Source organism: Salvelinus fontinalis, chromosome 34 (genome assembly GCF_029448725.1).
Source record: "Salvelinus fontinalis isolate EN_2023a chromosome 34, ASM2944872v1, whole genome shotgun sequence".
Classification (NCBI taxonomy): Eukaryota; Metazoa; Chordata; class Actinopteri; order Salmoniformes; family Salmonidae; genus Salvelinus; species Salvelinus fontinalis.
The window spans coordinates 37,192,471-37,216,295 of record NC_074698.1 but is presented as its reverse complement, the minus strand read 5'-3'; the positions used below and the strand labels follow the sequence as shown (position 1 = coordinate 37,216,295).

The following is a 23,825-nucleotide window of genomic DNA, read 5'->3' as shown; positions in this document are numbered from 1 at the left end:
GCCATACTCCACCAGTCATAATGGTATGCAAATGCATGACCAAGGGGAAATGAAGAAATAATATGTAAGCAAAGTAGATACTAAGCCACTTAACAGATGCAGGTAGTTTGTCTACAGACAGAACCATACCTCTGGGAATCTAACACACACACACACACACACACACACACAACACACACAACACACACAACACACACACACACACACACACACACGAGAATGCAGAGGTAATGACGACCTTTCCGGCATCACATCAGCAGCTGTTGAAGAGCCACGGTGTCTGTTCTTGCCTGGCAATGCACCAAAGCCCTTAACTGTCCAGAAAACAGAGCTCCTTTGAACTAGTGTGTCTGTAAATCAGATCCGACTGACTCAAAGGTGAAGAGCGGTTCCGTTATTCTGCTTATTTTTAACTGCCTGATATCAGTGAACTATGCCTATGTAAAATAGCTGGGGTCAAAACTGTTTAAACAAAACATAGGTTGAGTGAAGCCATTGTCAGAGCAGTGCCATAGTTCTGCTTTTACTGTGACAGCCAATAAGAACAGCAATATGCAATCAAAGAAGAGAGAGGGATGAAAGAGATAGATGACTCTATTTTCGGTCTATCTCCACTTTCCAGACATCACTCCATCATTTTAACTACAGGGACTACTTTTCACTTTGAACGGGCGGCCGGAGACTACTTCACAGCAGGGTCTCACACCCTATACTAAAAGTATCTGCCTCTTTCCACATGTTTCCACGTGGGGAAATCCCTCCACGTACAGTAGTGCTCTGCCTCTCTCCCTGTTCTGTACCTGGTCTGTATGCAATACAGCAGTGTCATGGATCAATGTCCCTCCCAGCACTACACAGCCCCATGTGTGGATCATGTCGTTAGAGGAAAGACGGAACGAGGGGAAAGGAGAGCTGAAATTAACCAGAGCCCAGCAGAAACAGAGAAACTTAATGAAACATGGCAGCAGCAGAGAAGCAGTGCTGTGGTTATGCAAACAGCCCCCTCACCTCCCAGGATTGATTACAAGGCTTGGCCCTGGAGCTGCAGACGCCATGTTAGAGACACACACAATTCTTACACCCCCCCCCCCCCCCCCCCCCCTGAGCTCACCCGCTCCGCCCCCCAAACCCCCAAGAGCTCAGTACAACAGAGAAAAGCTAGGATGAACCAGCAACAATGCCAGGTTCCGGGAGTACAGTACAACAGAGAGAAACTTCACAGAAAGCCTATTCCCCTCTGCAGTCATACCTGAGTACATCTGAGTGTATTTCTATCAAGACAAACAAATACAGACTAACAGAAACACAGAAACATGCACACTCACACAGTAGTGGTGCTCCTGGGCAGCAGAGTAAAGAGAGAGCTAGTACTGTACCACAGACAAACAGGAAACTAGAAGAGACGGAGGGAGAAAAAAAAAGCAGAGAAATAGAGAGAGGGGAGAACAAGGAAACCACACACAGTACACACTGCGAGGGAGGCAGAACCGCAAACTCACCGTGTGTGTTGTCCCGTGCTGAAGAGCAGCCCCCTAGTGAGAGCCAGTCCAGTCACCGAGGAACCCCACGGCCCCTCCCACCTCACCATGTGACACTGGACCACAGGCATGCCACACCCCCCTCTCACTCACACCACCCTCCCCTCAACATGAAACATCTTCAACAGAGAGGATAAACGCTTCTCATGCTTCCCATCTGAAACAGTTGGGAATAGTTTGTGCATACAGTATCAGTCAAAAAACATACCTATTCATTCCAGGGTTTTTATTTCTTTGTTTCTATTTGCTTATTTGAGCTGTTCATGCCATAATATGGGGTTATCTTCTGTATACCAACCCAACCTTTTTGCAACACAACTGATTGGCTCAAACGCATTAAGAAGGAAAGAAATTCCACAAATTAACTTAACAAGGCACACCTGTTAATTGAAATGCATTCCAGGTGACTACCTCATGAAGCTGTTTGAGAGAATGCCAAGAGTGTGCAAAGCTGTAATCAAGGCAAAGGGTGGCTACTTTGAAGAATCTCAAATATATGTTTAACACTTTTTTGGTTACAACATGATTCCATATGGGCTATTTCATAGTTTATGTCTTCACTATTATTCTACAATGTAGAAAATAGTAAAAATAAAGAAAAACCCTTGAATGAGTAGGTGTGTCCAAACTTTTGACTGGTACTGTATATTATGTATGTATATATATTATATTATGACATTTTGTGACGTTTTTGTTGATTTTGGTCTTTGGCAAGGGTTTTTTCTGCTGTTCGTGCACACAATATTATCTCGAGGCAAGCTGAAGGTCGTGAGCTGAAATCTATGCACATTGGTCGGTTATTGGTCAACAGTAGGGATTCTTCAATTAAGTGTTTATTGTCATTCAACGCTAGACGACTTGTTTTCATGTTTAAAAAAATTACTTCAGAAATACTGCACCAAACATCTTAGTTAGATGTACAAATACGCAACAAAAATCTAAATCTGAGTTATCTTAGATTAATTCTGACCATTTGGAGGAAGTGTGTACTGGCTACGGCATCTCAAGATGGACAAACAGTACTATTGCCACTTTTATCTTGTTTGTTTTTCAAGCAAAGTTCGTTTAAGGGAGTATGAGAGCACACTCATTCTTAAGGCTTGCACATGCTTCGGTTCGGCTGGCGCCTAGCCATTTGTGTGTGTGTGTGTGTGTGTGTGTGTGTGTGTGTGTGTGTGTGTGTGTGTGTGTGTGTGCGTAGACACACCGTCCCTGCTCCTCTACCCCTCATCCTTCCCTTCCCCCTAGCCTCTGGCCACAGGTTTGAGAGAAGCCAGCCCGTCCATCTCCCTGGTTCTCCTGTCTGTCCCTGATTTACAACCCTCCAATGACCTGCTCCAGCCCTTTGTTCCTGGAATTCACAGGATCCCAATCATTCCACAACACATACCAGAGGACTAGCAGGCCCAAATAAACATGATGACATGTGTTTACTTGCTATTGTGGGAGCTACATCCAACAATGGATGAGGAGGATTGAGAAGTAGGTTAAATATTTAGTACTGTAACTGTGTAGCAGGTTTACGTGATGCAACACTGTGTCCATACCGAGAAAGGGATAACATCTTGTAATTCTTTTTGACCACAATTTTACCACCATAGCCCCATCTCTCAGCTTTATGGCATTGACAAACCACTCAGTGGGGCTGCTGTTCGGCTAAAACAAACATTCAGGAGTGTCTCTTTAATCCTTGATCATTAAAGATTAAAGGAGAGTTGCTCCCTTTAAATCCCAGTTCTACAGTGGTTCTAGTTTCTACAGTGGTTCTAGGTTCTACAGTGGTTCTAGGTTCAACTGTGGTTCTAGGTTTTACTGCAGTGGTATACATACTGCTCCAGGGAGAGGTATGTCTCAGTTGGTTCTAGTTTCTACAGTGGTTCTAGTTTCTACAGTGGTTCTAGTTTCTACAGTGGTTCTAGTTTCTACAGTGGTTCTAGTTTCTACTGCAGTGGTGTACATACTGCTCCAGGGAGAGGTATGTCTCAGGAGGTTCTTTGATACAACTGGTTGTCTGTGATTAAAGAGCAAAGGAAACAGCTGTGTTTCTGGCCACACAGGAAGTGAAATTATATACCTACCAGGGGCTAAAGCACCACATGTCTAACACACACACCTGCAATCCATCACCTGAGTTTTTTTAGGCTGAAAGGGATCACATTTTCACATTTAACCAAATACCTCATTCGTTTTTACAGCAACTACTGTTTCTGGATGGATGGCTTTATTTGGTTTCATTCATCACAAACCTTGCTGGTCGAGTGAAATGACTGAGTCTGTACTTTGTGAAAAGTCTTAGGGTAATTTATGTAAGAAGCTGAATGTTTTCTCTGAACAGGAGGAGAAAGTGAGCAACTGGAAAAAGTAACCTTGGACAGATGACCAAAATCTCCCCCAAAAATGCCATGGTTGTAGATTCATGACATGTCCCAGTATATGTGCAAGCCTCACACACTAGCCCTGAAGAACCCACATCCACCTAACTATTAGACTGCGTGCCAAATGGCACCCAATTCCCATAGGGCTCTGGTCAAAAGTAGTGCACTACATAGGGAATAAGGTGCCATTAGGGAGCCAGTTTACACAGTGACTTACTCTAGCCTAATACTCCCTCAACACACACCCTCAACACACACCCAGCCAGCTCCCCACTTCCTGCTCGGGGTCAGAGGGGCGATCACGTATCAACATAAAAAAATAAATCCTGGGTGTATTTAGTCCGTTTTACAATGTTCATAAGAAGCCCTGAATTCTCTAACTACAGGCGCCCTATTTCAAAGCCCTGTATTGTGTGTGTGTGTATAAATCAGTAAATGCAGAGAAACTATGTTTAAAGAGGGGACCGCTAAGTAGATAAACCGTCAGAGAGTTCTGTGGTTTTCGGGGGAGCACAAGTTTGACTTCATCACAGCGTCGCTGTCTTTTCTGAGAGTTTTAGAGACACCCATTCGCTGAAGCTTTCCCAGCTGTGTTGCTAAGCGCTGTGCCAGATTGATCCGGTCAGTACCAGGGTAGTGTAGACTGAGCATGTGCAGATTGAAGATTCCTCCGTAACCAGAGCCCCCTGGGTCCCTCCAACACAACAGTAACTCTCATCACTATCCATTAGACAGGACAAGTCAAAGAGAGGGAGAGAGAGCACTATACAACTTTTACAGGAAAACAAAAGCGCTTAGCGAGAGAGAGCGAGAGAGAGAGAGAGAGAGAGTGTACTAGAGCGAGAGAGAGAGAGAGAGAGTGTACTAGAGCGAGAGAGAGAGAGAGAGAGAGAGTGTACTGGAGCAAGAGGGAGGGAGAGAGAGAGAGAGAATACTGGAGCAAGAGGGAGAGAGTAGGAGAGAGAGAGAGTAGGAGAGAGAGAGAGTAGGAGAGAGAGAGAGTAGGAGAGAGAGAGTAGGAGAGAGAGAGAGAGAGAGAGAGTAGGAGAAAGAGAGAGAGAGAGAGAGTAGGAGAAAGAGAGAGAGAGAGAGAGTACTGGAGCAAGAGGGAGAGAGAGTACTGGAGCAAGAGGGAGAGAGAGTACTGGAGCAAGAGGGAGAGAGAGTACTGGAGCAAGAGAGTTCTTCCCTGTCTGTCAGCCCAGACGCGTTACTTTAGGTAAACATGGTAACATGCCATCAGTGTCTGTTCCCTTTTTCCACTGAATTACAGAAAGAATTTTGACTTGGCTCTAATGTTGACCATTTGCTAGGCAGAGTCGTGCCCACAAGCAAGCAAACACGCACGCACACGCACACACACACACACACACACACACACACACACACACACACACACACACACACACACACACACACACACACACACACACACACACACACACACACACACACACACACACACACACACACAGAGAGTACTTACAAAACTCAGTGTGTCCTTGTCTTGTTTGCCAGTGGAGCTGCTCAGTGTTGTCCTGCTGTAAAGTTCTGAGAAGACTGAATCTTAAAGACAAAATGTTGTACTGTACAACCCTCCCCTCACTTCTCGAAGTCTAGCTTTCCACTCAAAACTTGGCCCCTCTTTCCAGGCTTGTCTCTTTTTCATTCCTCTGTTCTCTCCATCTATCCCCTCTCTGTCATCTCTTCATAGCCGAGCATCTAGCAGGGGTCCCTGGGGCCCAGAGGACTGTGGAAGGATTGGCTCTATTCTGTACATTACTACACCCTCAACATTGATAACACACTGTATTTCTGCAGTGGGAACAAGGCTAACGCACTGCTCATCCACCCCCCACCACCATTCCTCCTCCGACCTCCCCAGAGATTCACATCCCTAATTCATCCCAGCCAAGCCTACTGAAGTCAGAGTCACTAAATATCAAACCAGCTATATCCTAACCAAACCTGGTCCAAGATCTGTTTGTGCAGTCTCGTCTACTTCAAAGGCCATAGTTGGCAAGACAGCACAAACTGATCTGGGACCAGGCTAGCTGTATCCTAACTGAAAGCAGAGATGCCAGCAGAGAGGCCCAACTGAAGGACATAGTAGAGGGACATCATCTTATTGTATGATCAGACATTGAACGACACGTGTTTTTCTCATTAGCAAAAACTGCATCCCAAAATAAGTCCAACAGTCTCTCCTAAACATCTTTGACTCCAAACGGACTGTGAACACACAGAGTGATGCCAGAGCTAAAGCCAACCATAATTTGTTTGATCGGCACAACTTGGCTCGTGCCTTCAGTATCGACTCCATTTGAGTGGCTGCCCTGTGGAGAACATGGGCTTTCCAAGATAAAAGGTCTTCGTTTGACGGAGACGCAGTGCCAGAAACCCAACAGCAGGGGCCCTGTGGGCTGATGTTACTGGGCTAGATGGAGCCAAGATGGAGCCGGGTCTTGGCAGGGACAGTGGAGAGCTGCTTGGCTGACCTCTCCGTGCGTGTGCTGCAGCGGGGCTTTCAGACCACACAAACACAACGTATAGATTGAAGAAACATGGCCTTTTCAGTGTTTCAAATCACATTTGGTTTGTTCAACTATGGTTCCAATCAGAAATGTTCAGCCAAATATCAGATTACATGCATCTTATTACCGGTGACTGAATTTCAAGCAAATATACACCTAGCTGAAATACACAGAGAGCAGATAGAGGAACAGTGCCACATCACAGGAGTAGGAAACCAGTTCCAGACCATTTCTCCAGTCTGTGTAGGTGGGATGTACACACTGCGAGAAGAGGAGTGTGAGAAAGAGCACAAAGTGAATAGCCTGATTGAAGTGTGTGTGTGTTTGTGGAGAGAGATTGAGAGGAGAAAAGGACCGACGTGAATAGCCAGCTTGTGTCCCACAGGTTTCCAGACTGAAGGCTGAGTATTCAGTGGGCCGCCTCAGGAGGACGGAGAGAGAAGGAGAGAAAGGAGAAGACTGAGAGACCAAACAGGACAACTATTGTTCCCATACAGTATACGGGGAAACCCAAAATAAGGGCATGTGAAGGCTGGCTCACGCACATTTTAGTGGGAAAGCAGTTATGTTGAGTCCTGTCTGCATTGTAGTCATTCTACACCTTCACTACATTCTTTAACACCAATAATCCCTTTCGAAGAGATAAGTCAAGTTCCAATGTAGTTGGGCCCGTAAGTGTCTGAGTATAAGTGCTGATCTAGCATCAGTTTTGAGTTTTAGATGATAATGAATAAGGTTGGGGAATTTCTAGAAACCTCTAGGCCTACGTTAGAAAGTAGAACGTTTAGTGTACAGTGGGAACAGAATCAGCTAATGCCCTCTATTGTCGTCAATGTGAAAGACGTGGGAATTTAATTAACCACCAGAAATACAAAGCTTCCTGGGGTTCATTTTTAACTAAAACACTTATTTTACCTCAGCAGTATATCCCTCTGGGCCCTCCTGTCAGAAAATACAAGAAAAGACAGGAAATCGTGTGTGTGTGTGTGTGTGTGTGTGTGTGTGTGTGTGTGTGTGTGTGTGTGTGTGTGTGTGTGTGTGTGTGTGTGTGTGTGTGTGTGTGTGTGTGTGTGTGTGTATAGGGGTGTCATATGGGCGCAGAGCTCTGAGAAAGGAGGAAGTACTTCCTTTAACATGCTGATATAAACCCAGCAGAGCACTACAGTGAACCATCCCATAGAGCTGAGTTACGTAGAGCAGACCATTGAACTAGAATGACATTAACTTGAATGGGAAGGTCTGTTCTAGTTTCTCCAGACCTTACCTTACTGACTTTCCCTCTGTATAAAAACACTACTGCCTGGCTCGGGCTTGCTGCTGGTCCCAAACCATCTCTCCACACCTTTAGTCAAGTATGTATACATTACCAAAGTAGTGGAAGTAAAGAACAACAAACTCACAGATGCTGGGGACAAGAAACTAAAGAATAAACAAAATACTGGGCCTCCCAAGTGGCGCAGCGGTCTGAGGCACTGCATCGCAGTTCTATAGGCGTCACTACAGATCCGGGTTCGATCCCAGGCTGTGTTGCAGCTGGCCGTGACCGGGAGACCCATGAGGTGGCACACAATTTTCCCAGCGTCGTCTGGGTTAGGTGAGGGTTTGGCCAACTGGGACGTCCTTGTCCCATCACGCTCTAGCAACTCCTTGTGGCGCCGGGGCGCATGCACTCTGACTTCAGTCGCCAGCTGTACGGTGTTTCCTCCGACACATTGGTGCGGATGGCTCCCGGGTTAAGCGAGTAGTGTGTCAAGAAGCAGTGCGGCTTGGCAGGTCGTGTTTCGGAGGACGCATGGCTCTCGACTAGAGGTCGACCGATTAAACAGCATGGCCGATTAATTCGGGCGATTTCAAGTTTTCAATCGGTAATCAGCATTTTTGGACACCAATTATGGCCGATTACATTGCACTCCACGAGGAGACAGCGTGGCAGGCTGACCACCTGTTATGTGAGTGCAGCAAGGAGCCAAGGTAAGTTGCTAGCTAGTATTAAACTTATCTTATAAAAACAATCAATCTTAACATAATTACTAGTTAACTACACATGGTTGATGATATTACTAGTTTATCTAGCTTGTTCAGGAATTGCATATAATCAATGCAGTGCCTGTTAATTTATCATCAAATCACAGCCTTTCTTAAAATCAATACACAAGTATATTTTTTTAAACCTGCATATTTAGTTAAGAAATTCATGTTAGCAGGCAATATTAACTATGGAAATTGTGTCACTTCTCTTGCGTTCAGTGCAAGCAGAGTCAGGGTATATGCAGCAGTTTGGGCCGCCTGGCTCATTGCAAACTCTGTGAAGACCATTTCTTCCTAACAAAGACCATCATTAATTTGCCTGAATTTGACATAATATTGAAGGTTGTGCAATGTAAGAGCAATATTTAGACTTAGGGATGCCACTCGTTCTATAAAATACGGTACGGTTCCGTATTTCACTGAAAGAATAAACGTTTTGTTTTTGAAATTATAGTTTCCGCATTTGACCATATTAATGACCAAAGGCTCATATTTCTGTGTGTTAATTATATTATAATTAAGTCTATGATTTGATGTTTGATTGGTGGTAGGCAGCAGCAGGCTCGTAAGCGATTATTCAAACAGCACTTTCCTGCGTTTGCCAGCAGCTCTTCGCAATGCTTGAAGCACAACGCTGTTAATGACTTCAAGCCTATCAACTCCAGAGATTAGGCTGGCAATACTATAGTGCCTATAAGAACATCCAATAGTCAAAGGTATATACAAATGGTATCTTTGAAATACAAATGGTATAGAGAGAAATAGTCCTATAATAACTACAACCTAACCTTCTTACCTGGGAATATTGAAGACTCATGATAAAAGTAACCACCAGCTTTCATATGTTCTCATGTTCTGAGCAAGGAACTTAAACGTTAGCTTTTTTACATGGCACATATTGCACTTTTACTTTTTTCTCCAACACTGCATTTTTGCATTATTTAAACCAAATTGAAAATGTATCATTATTTATTTGAGACTAAATTTATTGTATTTTTGTATTATATTAAGTTAAAATAAAAGTGTTAATTCTGTATTGTTGTAATTGTCATTATTACAAATATATATATTTTTTAAATTCAATTGAAAAAATAAAACCGATTAAATCGATATTGGCTTTTTTTGGTCCTCCAATAATCGGTATCGGCGTAGAAAAATCCTAATCGGTCGACCTCTACTGTACTCTCGACCTTCGCAAGTCCGTACAGAAGTTGCAGCAATGGGACAAATCTGTAACTACCAATTAGATATCACGAAATTGGGAAGAAAAAGGGTTAAAAAGTACCAAAAAAGTATTATTATTTTATTATATAATAAATTGTAATAGAAAGGAAATCCCCCACCTTGTATGTTTGCTCCTGTATTTCTATTAGCAACATAGATGAAGTATGTACTGTACTGTATATACATAGCCAACAGTCTAATAAAAAGCATGAGCTGGCACACACCCAGAGAAAATGATTTAGTGTAGAGGTGCTGATTAACAGAGAATAAACTGGAAGCTATAAAAACAGAGTCACACACTCCATATCTATTACCTCCCAGTCATTTATTGGGTTAAAAAAAAAACACCAACGTTTCGTCATCACTGTGCCTTCTTCAGGCCAGCACTGTGGTATAACTGATCCACAATCTGACCAAACGTTTACTGACAAAGCAGATGGAGTGGACAGGGGATGTCCTTCACAGAGATATCTATACAGTGGGATGGCAATGTTGTGAGCTATCGTATTGCTATGACAACATCAAGACAACAGGGCTACGCTGCGATACGATCAGGACGTCCCTTGTGTCACAAAGCTGTTGACATAAATGTTACAGGACAGGACATACGCCTTTGTCAAGTCATGTATAAGAAGTGTAATGTAATCTCTTACAGACAGTGGAGAATACCTGCCTAGTTACCCAAGTCTGGGAGAGGTAACCACCTGTGGAAAATACCTATCCATTTACCTGAGTCTGGAAGAGATAAAGACCTGTGTGGAACACCTACCCATTTACCTGAGTCTGGAAGAGATAAAGACCTGTGTGGAACACCTACCCATTTACCTGAGTCTGGAAGAGATAAAGACCTGTGTGGAACACCTACCCATTTACCTGAGTCTGGAAGAGATAAAGACCTGTGTGGAACACCTACCCATTTACCTGAGTCTGGAAGAGATAAAGACCTGTGTGGAACACCTACACTTTTACCTGAGTCTGGAAGAGATAAAGACCTGTGTGGAACACCTACACATTTACCTGAGTCTGGAAGAGATAAAGACCTGTGTGGAACACCTACACATTTACCTGAGTCTGGAAGAGATAAAGACCTGTGTGGAATACCTACCCATTTACCTGAGTCTGGAAGAGATAAAGACCTGTGTGGAATACCTACCCATTTACCTGAGTCTGGAAGAGATAAAGACCTGTGTAACAGCATCTCCTACTGGTTGTTGTTAGAGCTGCACCAATGGGATGCTGTTTTGTTGAGGTGTTAATGTCACTGGAGAAACCAACAGGTACTGTATGTGGGGTGTGTATCAACATTCTAAAGTGTTATTTTCTTCTGTACCAGTTATCTTTGTCTGTGGCGATGCTATCTGTAGAAGTGTTTTTTCTTTTTCTGGGACTGTTTTAGGTTTTATTTATTTGCACCAAAGAAAACAATTGAAACACATAAACCGTACTAATAAAGAACAGGGGGAAAACGTTGTGCAGGTAAGGTTGGGAGCCCAACCGGGCTTATATGAAAACCAGACCACCAAAACACAATACAAGTAAAACATGAATTGATCAATCAGATAATCAAATATGTATTTTCTTAATTAGTATACTTTGTATGTGTGTGAGTTAGGCTACATGGAGGGGATTACTGGACTGTTTGGTTCATCAGGCTGACCCGTAGTCTACTACTGGACTGTTTGGTTCATCAGACTGACCCCTAGTCTACTACTAGACTGTTTGTTTCATCAGGCTGACCCCTAGTCTACTACTAGACTGTTTGTTTCATCAGGCTGACCCCTAGTCTACTACTGGACTGTTTGTTTCATCAGACTGACCCCTAGTCTACTACTAGACTGTTTGTTTCATCAGGCTGACCCCTAGTCTACTACTGGACTGTTTGTTTCATCAGGCTGACCCCTAGTCTACTACTGGACTGTTTGTTTCATCAGACTGACCCCTAGTCTACTACTAGACTGTTTGTTTCATCAGGCTGACCCCTAGTCTACTACTGGGCTGTTTGTTTCATCAGGCTGACCCCTAGTCTACTACTAGACTGTTTGTTTCATCATGCTGACCCCTAGTCTACTACTGGACTGTTTGTTTCATCATGCTGACCCCTAGTCTACTACTAGACTGTTTGTTTCATCAGGCTGACCCCTAGTCTACTACTGGACTGTTTGTTTCATCAGACTGACCCCTAGTCTACTACTGGGCTGTTTGTTTCATCAGACTGACCCCTAGTCTACTACTAGACTGTTTGTTTCATCATGCTGACCCCTAGTCTACTACTAGACTGTTTGTTTCATCAGACTGACCCCTAGTCTACTACTAGACTGTTTGTTTCATCAGGCTGACCCCTAGTCTACTACTGGACTGTTTGTTTCATCAGACTGACCCCTAGTCTACTACTGGGCTGTTTGTTTCATCAGACTGACCCCTAGTCTACTACTAGACTGTTTGTTTCATCATGCTGACCCCTAGTCTACTACTGGACTGTTTGTTTCATCAGACTGACCCCTAGTCTACTACTGGGCTGTTTGTTTCATCAGACTGACCCCTAGTCTACTACTAGACTGTTTGTTTCATCAGACTGACCCCTAGTCTACTACTGGGCTCTTTGTTTCATCAGACTGACCCCTAGTCTACTACTAGACTGTTTGTTTCATCAGACTGACCCCTAGTCTACTACTGGGCTGTTTGTTTCATCAGGCTGACCCCTAGTCTACTACTAAACTGTTTGTTTCATCAGGCTGACCCCTAGTCTACTACTGGACTGTTTGTTTCATCAGGCTGACCCCTAGTCTACTACTAGACTGTTTGTTTCATCAGGCTGACCCCTAGTCTACTACTGGACTGTTTGTTTCATCAGGCTGACCCCTAGTCTACTACTGGGCTGTTTGTTTCATCAGGCTGACCCCTAGTCTACTACTGGACTGTTTGTTTCATCAGGCTGACCCCTAGTCTACTACTGGGTAGTTTGTTTCATCAGGCTGACCCCTAGTCTATTACTAGACTGTTTGTTTCATCAGGCTGACCCCTAGTCTACTACTAGACTGTTTGTTTCATCAGGCTGACCCCTAGTCTACTACTGGACTGTTTGTTTCATCAGGCTGACCCCTAGTCTACTACTAGACTGTTTGTTTCATTAGGCTGACCCCTAGTCTACTACTGGACTGTTTGTTTCATCAGGCTGACCCCTAGTCTACTACTGGGCTGTTTGTTTCATCAGGCTGACCCCTAGTCTACTACTGGACTGTTTGTTTCATCAGACTGACCCCTAGTCTACTACTAGACTGTTTGTTTCATCAGACTGACCCCTAGTCTACTACTGGACTGTTTGTTTCATCAGGCTGACCCCTAGTCTACTACTGGGTAGTTTGGTTCATCAGACTGACCCCTAGTCTACTACTAGACTGTTTGTTTCATCAGGCTGACCCCTAGTCTACTACTGGACTGTTTGTTTCATCAGGCTGACCCCTAGTCTACTACTGGACTGTTTGTTTCATCAGACTGGCCCCTAGTCTACTACTAGACTGTTTGTTTCATCAGGCTGACCCCTAGTCTACTACTAGACTGTTTGTTTCATCAGGCTGACCCCTAGTCTACTACTGGGTAGTTTGGTTCATCAGGCTGACCCCTAGTCTACTATTGGGCTGTTTGTTTCATCAGACTGACCCCTAGTCTACTACTGAGTAGTTTGGTTCATCAGGCTGACCCCTAGTCTACTACTGGGTAGTTTGGTTCATCCGGCTGACCCCTAGTCTACTACTGGGCTGTTTGTTTCATCAGACTGACCCCTAGTCTACTACTAGACTGTTTGTTTCATCAGACTGACCCCTAGTCTACTACTAGACTGTTTGTTTCATCAGGCTGACCCCTAGTCTACTACTGGGCTGTTTGTTTCATCAGGCTGACCCCTAGTCTACTACTGGGCTGTTTGTTTCATCAGGCTGACCCCTAGTCTACTACTGGACTGTTTGTTTCATCAGGCTGACCCCTAGTCTACTACTAGACTGTTTGTTTCATCAGGCTGACCCCTAGTCTATTACTGGACTGTTTGTTTCATCAGACTGACCCCTAGTCTACTACTGGGCTGTTTGTTTCATCAGGCTGACCCCTAGTCTACTACTAGACTGTTTGTTTCATCAGGCTGACCCCTAGTCTATTACTGGACTGTTTGTTTCATCAGGCTGACCCCTAGTCTACTACTGGACTGTTTGTTTCAACAGGCTGACCCCTAGTCTACTACTAGACTGTTTGTTTCATCAGGCTGACCCCTAGTCTACTACTGGACTGTTTGTTTCATCAGGCTGACCCCTAGTCTACTACTGGGCTGTTTGTTTCATCAGGCTGACCCCTAGTCTACTACTGGACTGTTTGTTTCATCAGGCTGACCCCTAGTCTACTACTGGGTAGTTTGTTTCATCAGGCTGACCCCTAGTCTATTACTAGACTGTTTGTTTCATCAGGCTGACCCCTAGTCTACTACTAGACTGTTTGTTTCATCAGGCTGACCCCTAGTCTACTACTGGACTGTTTGTTTCATCAGGCTGACCCCTAGTCTACTACTAGACGGTTTGTTTCATCAGGCTGACCCCTAGTCTACTACTGGACTGTTTGTTTCATCAGGCTGACCCCTAGTCTACTACTGGGCTGTTTGTTTCATCAGGCTGACCCCTAGTCTACTACTGGACTGTTTGTTTCATCAGACTGACCCCTAGTCTACTACTAGACTGTTTGCTTCATCAGACTGACCCCTAGTCTACTACTGGACTGTTTGTTTCATCAGGCTGACCCCTAGTCTACTACTGGGTAGTTTGGTTCATCAGACTGACCCCTAGTCTACTACTGGACTGTTTGTTTCATCAGGCTGACCCCTAGTCTACTACTAGACTGTTTGTTTCATCAGACTGACCCCTAGTCTACTACTGGACTGTTTGTTTCATCAGGCTGACCCCTAGTATACTACTGGGTAGTTTGGTTCATCATGCTGACCCCTAGTCTACTACTGGGTAGTTTGGTTCATCATGCTGACCCCTAGTCTACTACTGGGTAGTTTGGTTCATCATGCTGACCCCTAGTCTACTACTGGGTAGTTTGGTTCATCAGACTGACCCCTAGTCTACTACTGGGTAGTTTGGTTCATCAGACTGACCCCTAGTCTACTACTAGACTGTTTGTTTCATCAGGCTGACCCCTAGTCTACTACTGGACTGTTTGTTTCATCAGGCTGACCCCTAGTCTACTACTGGGTAGTTTGGTTCATCATGCTGACCCCTAGTCTACTACTGGGTAGTTTGGTTCATCATGCTGACCCCTAGTCTACTACTGGGTAGTTTGGTTCATCAGACTGACCCCTAGTCTACTACTGGGTAGGTTGGTTCATCAGACTGACCCCTAGTCTACTACTGGGTAGTTTGGTTCATCAGGCTGACCCCTAGTCTACTACTGGGTAGTTTGGTTCATCAGGCTGACCCCTAGTCTACTACTGGGTAGTTTGGTTCATCAGGCTGACCCCTAGTCTACTACTGGGTAGTTTGGTTCATCAGACTGACCCCTAGTCTACTACTGGGTAGTTTGGTTCATCAGACTGACCCCTAGTCTACTACTAGACTGTTTGTTTCATCAGGCTGACCCCTAGTCTACTACTGGACTGTTTGTTTCATCAGGCTGACCCCTAGTCTACTACTAGACTGTTTGTTTCATCAGGCTGACCCCTAGTCTACTACTAGACTGTTTGGTTCATCAGGCTGACCCCTAGTCTAATACTAGACTGTTTGTTTCATCAGGCTGACCCCTAGTCTACTACTAGACTGTTTGTTTCATCAGGCTGACCCCTAGTCTACTACTAGACTGTTTGTTTCATCAGGCTGACCCCTAGTCTACTACTAGACTGTTTGTTTCATCAGGCTGACCCCTAGTCTACTACTGGGTAGTTTGGTTCATCAGGCTGACCCCTAGTCTACTACTGGGTAGTTTGGTTCATCAGGCTGACCCCTAGTCTACTACTGGGTAGTTTGGTTCATCAGGCTGACCCCTAGTCTACTACTGGGTAGTTTGGTTCATCAGGCTGACCCCTAGTCTACTACTAGACTGTTTGTTTCATCAGGCTGACCCCTAGTCTACTACTAGACTGTTTGTTTCATCAGGCTGACCCCTAGTCTACTACTAGACTGTTTGTTTCATCAGGCTGACCCCTAGTCTACTACTAGACTGTTTGTTTCATCAGGCTGACCCCTAGTCTACTACTGGACTGTTTGTTTCATCAGGCTGACCCCTAGTCTATTACTGGACTGTTTGTTTCATCAGGCTGACCCCTAGTCTACTACTGGACTGTTTGTTTCATCAGGCTGACCCCTAGTCTACTACTGGACTGTTTGTTTCATCAGGCTGACCCCTAGTCTACTACTGGACTGTTTGTTTCATCAGGCTGACCCCTAGTCTACTACTGGGTAGTTTGGTTCATCAGGCTAACCCCTAGTCTACTACTAGACTGTTTGTTTCATCAGGCTGACCCCTACTCTACTACTGGACTGTTTGTTTCATCAGGCTGACCCCTAGTCTACTACTGGGTAGTTTGGTTCATCAGACTGACCCCTAGTCTACTACTAGACTGTTTGTTTCATCAGGCTGACACCTAGTCTACTACTGGACTGTTTGTTTCATCAGGCTGACCCCTAGTCTACTACTGGGTAGTTTGGTTCATCATGCTGACCCCTAGTCTACTACTGGGTAGTTTGGTTCATCATGCTGACCCCTAGTCTACTACTGGGTAGTTTGGTTCATCATGCTGACCCCTAGTCTACTACTGGGTAGTTTGGTTCATCATGCTGACCCCTAGTCTACTACTGGGTAGTTTGGTTCATCAGACTGACCCCTAGTCTACTACTGGGTAGTTTGGTTCATCAGACTGACCCCTAGTCTACTACTGGGTAGTTTGGTTCATCAGGCTGACCCCTAGTCTACTACTGGGTAGTTTGGTTCATCAGGCTAACCCCTAGTCTACTACTAGACTGTTTGTTTCATCAGGCTGACCCCTAGTCTACTACTAGACTGTTTGTTTCATCAGGCTGACCCCTAGTCTACTACTGGACTGTTTGTTTCATCAGGCTGACCCCTAGTCTACTACTAGACTGTTTGTTTCATCAGGCTGACCCCTAGTCTACTACTAGACTGTTTGTTTCATCAGGCTAACCCCTAGTCTACTACTAGACTGTTTGTTTCATCAGGCTGACCCCTAGTCTACTACTGGACTGTTTGTTTCATCAGGCTGACCCCTAGTCTACTACTGGACTGTTTGTTTCATCAGGCTGACCCCTAGTCTACTACTGGACTGTTTGTTTCATCAGGCTGACCCCTAGTCTACTACTAGACTGTTTGTTTCATCAGGCTGACCCCTAGTCTACTACTAGACTGTTTGTTTCATCATGCTGACCCCTAGTCTACTACTAGACTGTTTGTTTCATCAGGCTGACCCCTAGTCTACTACTGGGTTGTTTGTTTCATCAGGCTGACCCCTAGTCTACTACTGGGTTGTTTGTTTCATCAGGCTGACCCCTAGTCTACTACTGGGTTGTTTGTTTCATCAGGCTGACCCCTAGTCTACTACTGGACTGTTTGTTTCATCAGACTGACCCCTAGTCTACTACTAGACTGTTTGTTTCATCAGACTGACCCCTAGTCTACTACTAGACTGTTTGTTTCATCAGGCTGACCCCTAGTCTACTACTGGACTGTTTGTTTCATCAGGCTGACCCCTAGTCTACTACTGGACTGTTTGTTTCATCAGGCTGACCCCTAGTCTACTACTGGACTGTTTGGTTCATCAGGCTGACCCCTAGTCTACTACTGGACTGTTTGGTTCATCAGGCTGACCCCTAGTCTACTACTGGACTGTTTGGTTCATCAGGCTGACCCCTAGTCTACTACTAGACTGTTTGTTTCATCAGGCTGACCCCTAGTCTACCACTAGACTGTTTGTTTCATCAGACTGACCCCTAGTCTACTACAGGGTAGTTTGGTTCATCAGGCTGACCCCTAGTCTACTACTAGACTGTTTGTTTCATCAGGCTGACCCCTAGTCTACTACTAGACTGTTTGTTTCATCAGGCTGACCCCTAGTCTACTACTAGACTGTTTGTTTCATCAGGCTGACCCCTAGTCTACTACTGGGTAGTTTGGTTCATCAGGCTGACCCCTAGTCTACTACTGGGTAGTTTGGTTCATCAGGCTGACCCCTAGTCTACTACTGGGTAGTTTGGTTCATCAGGCTGACCCCTAGTCTACTACTGGGTAGTTTGGTTCATTAGACTGACCCCTAGTCTACTACTAGACTGTTTGTTTCATCAGGCTGACCCCTAGTCTACTACTAGACTGTTTGTTTCATCAGGCTGACCCCTAGTCTACTACTAGACTGTTTGTTTCATCAGGCTGACCCCTAGTCTACTACTAGACTGTTTGTTTCATCAGGCTGACCCCTAGTCTACTACTGGACTGTTTGTTTCATCAGGCTGACCCCTAGTCTACTACTGGACTGTTTGTTTCATCAGGCTGACCCCTAGTCTACTACTGGACTGTTTGTTTCATCAGGCTGACCCCTAGTCTACTACTGGACTGTTTGTTTCATCAGGCTGACCCCTAGTCTACTACTGGACTGTTTGTTTCATCAGGCTGACCCCTAGTCTACTACTGGGTAGTTTGGTTCATCAGGCTAACCCCTAGTCTACTACTAGACTGTTTGTTTCATCAGGCTGACCCCTAGTCTACTACTGGACTGTTTGTTTCATCAGGCTGACCCCTAGTCTACTACTGGGTAGTTTGGTTCATCAGACTGACCCCTAGTCTACTACTAGACTGTTTGTTTCATCAGGCTGACCCCTAGTCTACTACTGGACTGTTTGTTTCATCAGGCTGACCCCTAGTCTACTACTGGGTAGTTTGGTTCATCATGCTGACCCCTAGTCTACTACTGGGTAGTTTGGTTCATCATGCTGACCCCTAGTCTACTACTGGGTAGTTTGGTTCATCATGCTGACCCCTAGTCTACTACTGGGTAGTTTGGTTCATCATGCTGACCCCTAGTCTACTACTGGGTAGTTTGGTTCATCATGCTGACCCCTAGTCTACTACTAGACTGTTTGTTTCATCAGGCTAACCCCTAGTCTACTACTAGACTGTTTGTTTCATCAGGCTGACCCCTAGTCTACTACTAGACTGTTTGTTTCATCAGGCTAACCCCTAGTCTACTACTGGGTAGTTTGGTTCATCAGGCTGACCCCTAGTCTACTACTGGGTAGTTTGGTTCATCAGGCTGACCCCTAGTCTACTACTGGGCTGTTTGTTTCATCAGGCTGACCCCTAGTCTACTACTAGACTGTTTGTTTCATCAGGCTGACCCCTAGTCTACTACTAGACTGTTTGTTTCATCAGGCTAACCCCTAGTCTACTACTAGACTGTTTGTTTCATCAGGCTGACCCCTAGTCTACTACTGGACTGTTTGTTTCATCAGGCTGACCCCTAGTCTACTACTGGACTGTTTGTTTCATCAGGCTGACCCCTAGTCTACTACTGGACTGTTTGTTTCATCAGGCTGACCCCTAGTCTACTACTAGACTGTTTGTTTCATCAGGCTGACCCCTAGTCTACTACTAGACTGTTTGTTTCATCATGCTGACCCCTAGTCTACTACTAGACTGTTTGTTTCATCAGGCTGACCCCTAGTCTACTACTGGGTTGTTTGTTTCATCAGGCTGACCCCTAGTCTTCTACTGGGTTGTTTGTTTCATCAGGCTGACCCCTAGTCTACTACTGGGTTGTTTGTTTCATCAGGCTGACCCCTAGTCTACTACTGGACTGTTTGTTTCATCAGACTGACCCCTAGTCTACTACTAGACTGTTTGTTTCATCAGACTGACCCCTAGTCTACTACTAGACTGTTTGTTTCATCAGGCTGACCCCTAGTCTACTACTGGACTGTTTGTTTCATCAGGCTGACCCCTAGTCTACTACTGGACTGTTTGTTTCATCAGGCTGACCCCTAGTCTACTACTGGACTGTTTGGTTCATCAGGCTGACCCCTAGTCTACTACTGGACTGTTTGGTTCATCAGGCTGACCCCTAGTCTACTACTAGACTGTTTGTTTCATCAGGCTGACCCCAAGTCTACTACTAGACTGTTTGTTTCATCAGACTGACCCCTAGTCTACTACAGGGTAGTTTGGTTCATCAGGCTGACCCCTAGTCTACTACTGGGCTGTTTGTTTCATCAGGCTGACCCCTAGTCTACTACTAGACTGTTTGTTTCATCAGGCTGACCCCTAGTCTACTACTAGACTGTTTGTTTCATCAGACTGACCCCTAGTCTACTACAGGGTAGTTTGGTTCATCAGGCTGACCCCTAGTCTACTACAGGGTAGTTTGGTTCATCAGCCTGACCCCTAGTCTACTACTGGGTAGTTTGGTTCATCAGGCTGACCCCTAGTCTACTACTGGACTGTTTGTTTCATCAGGCTGACCCCTAGTCCACTATTGGGCTGTTTGTTTCATCATGCTGACCCCTAGTCTACTACTGGGTAGTTTGGTTCATCAGACTGACCCCTAGTCTACTACTGGGTAGTTTGGTTCATCAGGCTGACCCCTAGTCTACTACAGGGTAGTTTGGTTCATCAGGCTAACCCCTAGTCTACTACTGGGTAGTTTGGTTCATCAGGCTGACCCCTAGTCTACTACAGGGTAGTTTGGTTCATCAGGCTGACCCCTAGTCTACTACAGGGTAGTTTGGTTCATCAGGCTGACCCCTAGTCTACTACAGGGTAGTTTGGTTCATCAGGCTGACCCCTAGTCTACTACAGGGTAGTTTGGGTCATCAGGCTGACCCCTAGTCTACGCTTGAAGTTCTTGAGGGATGATAAATTGGCAATGTGAAGATTGGAAATCCAGAGTATGGTACCTCTGTATCTGAGAGCAAATTGACATGTGAGGTGAGGCAGTGGGGAGGGTAAAAGGTTACGGCAGTATCTTGTGTTGTATGCATGGATTTGGTATCAACCTGAGTCTCTATTCAGCCCCATTTATCACGATTACTCAACTGAGAAACACAAAGCAAAAAAATCTGTAAAATATTGTGTGGCCAGAAGAATAAAAGACAGCTTTTCATTCCTGTCTTCTCTCTCAAGCCGGAACGGCACACACACACACGTCATAAACAACACACACACTCCCCATCTGTAAATGATTCATCACTGAAGACATTTCCGTGCCTTGTGACATGCACAAGTCCAGCTCCTCAGCCATCCCTTCTCCTTGCCATCAATAGCTCTTTATGTGGGAGAGAGGGAAATAAACACCATCTTAGTAGGTTGTGACTGCAGCCTGAGAGAACGCTCCCCCAGTCAGCACCCTACCGCTCCCCCAGTCAGCACCCTACCGCTCCCCCAGTCAGCACCCTACCGCTCCCCCAGTCAGCACCCTACCGCTCCCCCAGTCAGCACCCTACCGCTCCCCCAGTCAGCACCCTACCGCTCCCCCAGTCAGCACCCTACCGCTCCCCCAGTCAGCACCCTACCGCTCCCCGAGTCAGCACCCTACCGCTCCCCCAGTCAGCACCCTACCGCTCCCCCAGTCAGCACCCTACCGCTCCCCCAGTCAGCACCCTACCGCTCCCCCAGTCAGCACCCTACCGCTCCCCCAGTCAGCACCCTACCGCTCCCCCAGTCAGCACCCTACCGCTCCCCCAGTCAGCACCCTACCGCTCCCCCAGTCAGCACCCTACCGCTCCCCCAGTCAGCACCCTACCGCTCCCCCAGTCAGCACCCTACCGCTCCCCCAGTCAGCACCCTACCGCTCCCCCAGTCAGCACCCTACTGCTCCCCTCGGGGAGATACGGAGTCACCCAGAACTATCACTAATTCTGATCAGAAGTCACCCCATTAGCCTCAAGCTAATCGTCATCAAAATGACTTCACGGTGTTAGCATAGCCTGAAGCTAATTCCCATGATAAGCAAGAATTGTACTATTCTGTACTACTCACATTAGCCTGGAGGCTAACTTTGATTTACAGCTAAAGCTCTCCTAGCTTAAAGGGTCAATCTGCAGTTGCTACATATATTTTTTTACTTTATGATATGCACCCATTTATTCTTGAACTGTCATAACCTATCAGAACCCAAAATATAAGCTTGTGCTAGTCCACTGTATAGCCTCAAAACATGGTTAAAACTTTGATATCATGAATTATCAGTCATTGCATCCGTAGCTCTTTTGATGAATTTCAGGGCAGTCACTTTGTTATTGTTTCAACTACGATTGCACCTTTAAGGTTCATTTTGAACATACAGGCTAGCTAATTAAAATTGTTTCTCCACAGCAGCATAATAGTGAGTCTGATCAATGTGTCATTACAACTCACAAGGTTCCTGAGGGCTTTGGCCCCGATGGCCTGACCTTTGCCCTTACAGGATGTCCATCATGTGACCAGAGAGGAATGTGAGTGGACCAAATAAATGAAAAGGACAGAAGTACTGTCTGGACTTATTCCTCTCCACAGGAATGTCCTCCTACTCGGCTGACACACAGGACACATACAGTACGTGGTGTGCACGTGCACACAGACACACGTTACCCCAGCAGACCTCGACAATGAAAAGGCCTCAACACAACAGGAGACAAGCTTGTGGTCAGACTAATGATTTCTCTCTTTTTCTAAATGTCTATTTGCTGTGTGTCACCCTGCATGACCACATCTCACAGTGGAGGGCTAGCCTACCAACCAAGATGCACCAGTCCAGTCCGGGGCTAACTAGTCATCCACAGAGCCCATCAGCATGTAATCAGGGCGATGCTCTACTTCCTAACTGGCTGGAAGGAACTCCTTCACTGGCTATTTTTTCTCAAAAAGACAGTATTGTTCCAGAGCCATGTATTTATATAATATATATATATATATATGTATGTTCTATAGCAGAGCTGTACATGTAGAAATATAGTCTATATGTGGCTCCTATCTGTTCTATAGCAGAGCTGTACATGTAGAAATATAGTCTATATGTGGCTCCTATCTGTTCTAAAGCAGAGCTGTACATGTAGAAATATAGTCTATATGTGGCTCCTATCTGTTCTAGTATTCCCACTCCATTCTCTCAATTCTTAGCTTCCATCACACAACCTCAGAGCTATAGAGAGGCTCCCATCTTCAACCAACAAAACATGAGTAAACACTTAAATTACTTCCTGTGGTCAGGGAAAGGTCACGCGACAGTAACGAGAGGGGTCAGTGACATCAGAGAGGGGTTTACCGTCGCCCTGTCTTTGGTGTTAAGTCACCTTCTAATAGTCACCTAAGAAGGCTCCCGCGTTCCTTCACATTACGTTTCCCTCCGTCATCCATCAAGCAGAGCATCAGCAGCAACAAACACCCGACAATATGGTGCCAGTTAGTTGGTTTAACAGTTGACATTCCACAGATACACAGTGAGGTCAACGGTATAAACCAGGGTCGTATACATTAGAGCACACCGTAGCAAAAGGTTTTGCAATGGAAAACAAAAATGAGCGTTTCTTATTGGTTCAGTCTGTTTTCTTCCATTTGGTGCCTAAAGAATACAAGCCAGTCCTTATGACTCGACTTTATGTGTGTGGTTTTCTAAATACTTCCCTTGACACGCTCAGTAATACTGTCCTGAGGGAGGCTGTCAGCACTGGCTGCTTTACCCCACCTGAGAGGCAGTGTGTGTGTTTGTCTGTTTACTGTGGCTTGGTTCTGCTCAGTCCTTCAGCTGACAGCCAAGAAACTAGAACAAAGGGCATACAACAAGAAACCAGAGGGATGGAGAGAGAGAGGGATCAAAAGAGGGCGGGATGGAGAGAGAGAGGGATCAAAAGAGTGAGGGAAGGAGAGAGAGAGGGATCAAAAGAGGGAGGGAAGGAGAGAGATGGATCGAAAGAGTAATGGAAGAAGAAAGGAATCGAAAGAGGGATGGAAGGAGAGAGAGAGATCAAAAGAGGGAGGAAAGGAGAGAGAGGGGGATCAAAAGAGGGAGGGAAGGAAAGAGAGAGAGGGGGATCGAAAGAGGGAGGGAGGGAAAGACAGAGGGGGATCGAAAGAGGGAGGGAGGGAAAGACAGAGGGGGATCGAAAGAGGGAGAG

At 45.4% G+C, this 23,825-nt stretch overlaps 1 protein-coding gene across 7 annotated transcripts in view; it reads right to left on the bottom strand.

Annotated features, from left to right (window-relative positions):
- Positions 1-23,825, bottom strand: part of LOC129833807 (septin-9-like) — a 148,901-nt gene that overhangs the window by 37,018 nt on the left and 88,058 nt on the right. The window contains exon 1 of one of the 7 annotated variants that reach the window (XM_055898618.1): positions 1,500-1,585. The exons of 5 other annotated variants lie outside the window; for them this stretch is intronic. The gene's annotated coding sequence lies outside the window, so the exon portion shown is untranslated. Of the gene's footprint in view, positions 1-1,325; positions 1,420-1,499; positions 1,586-23,825 lie in introns of those variants that run through there. One more of the 7 variants, XM_055898619.1, reaches the window with a different exon arrangement.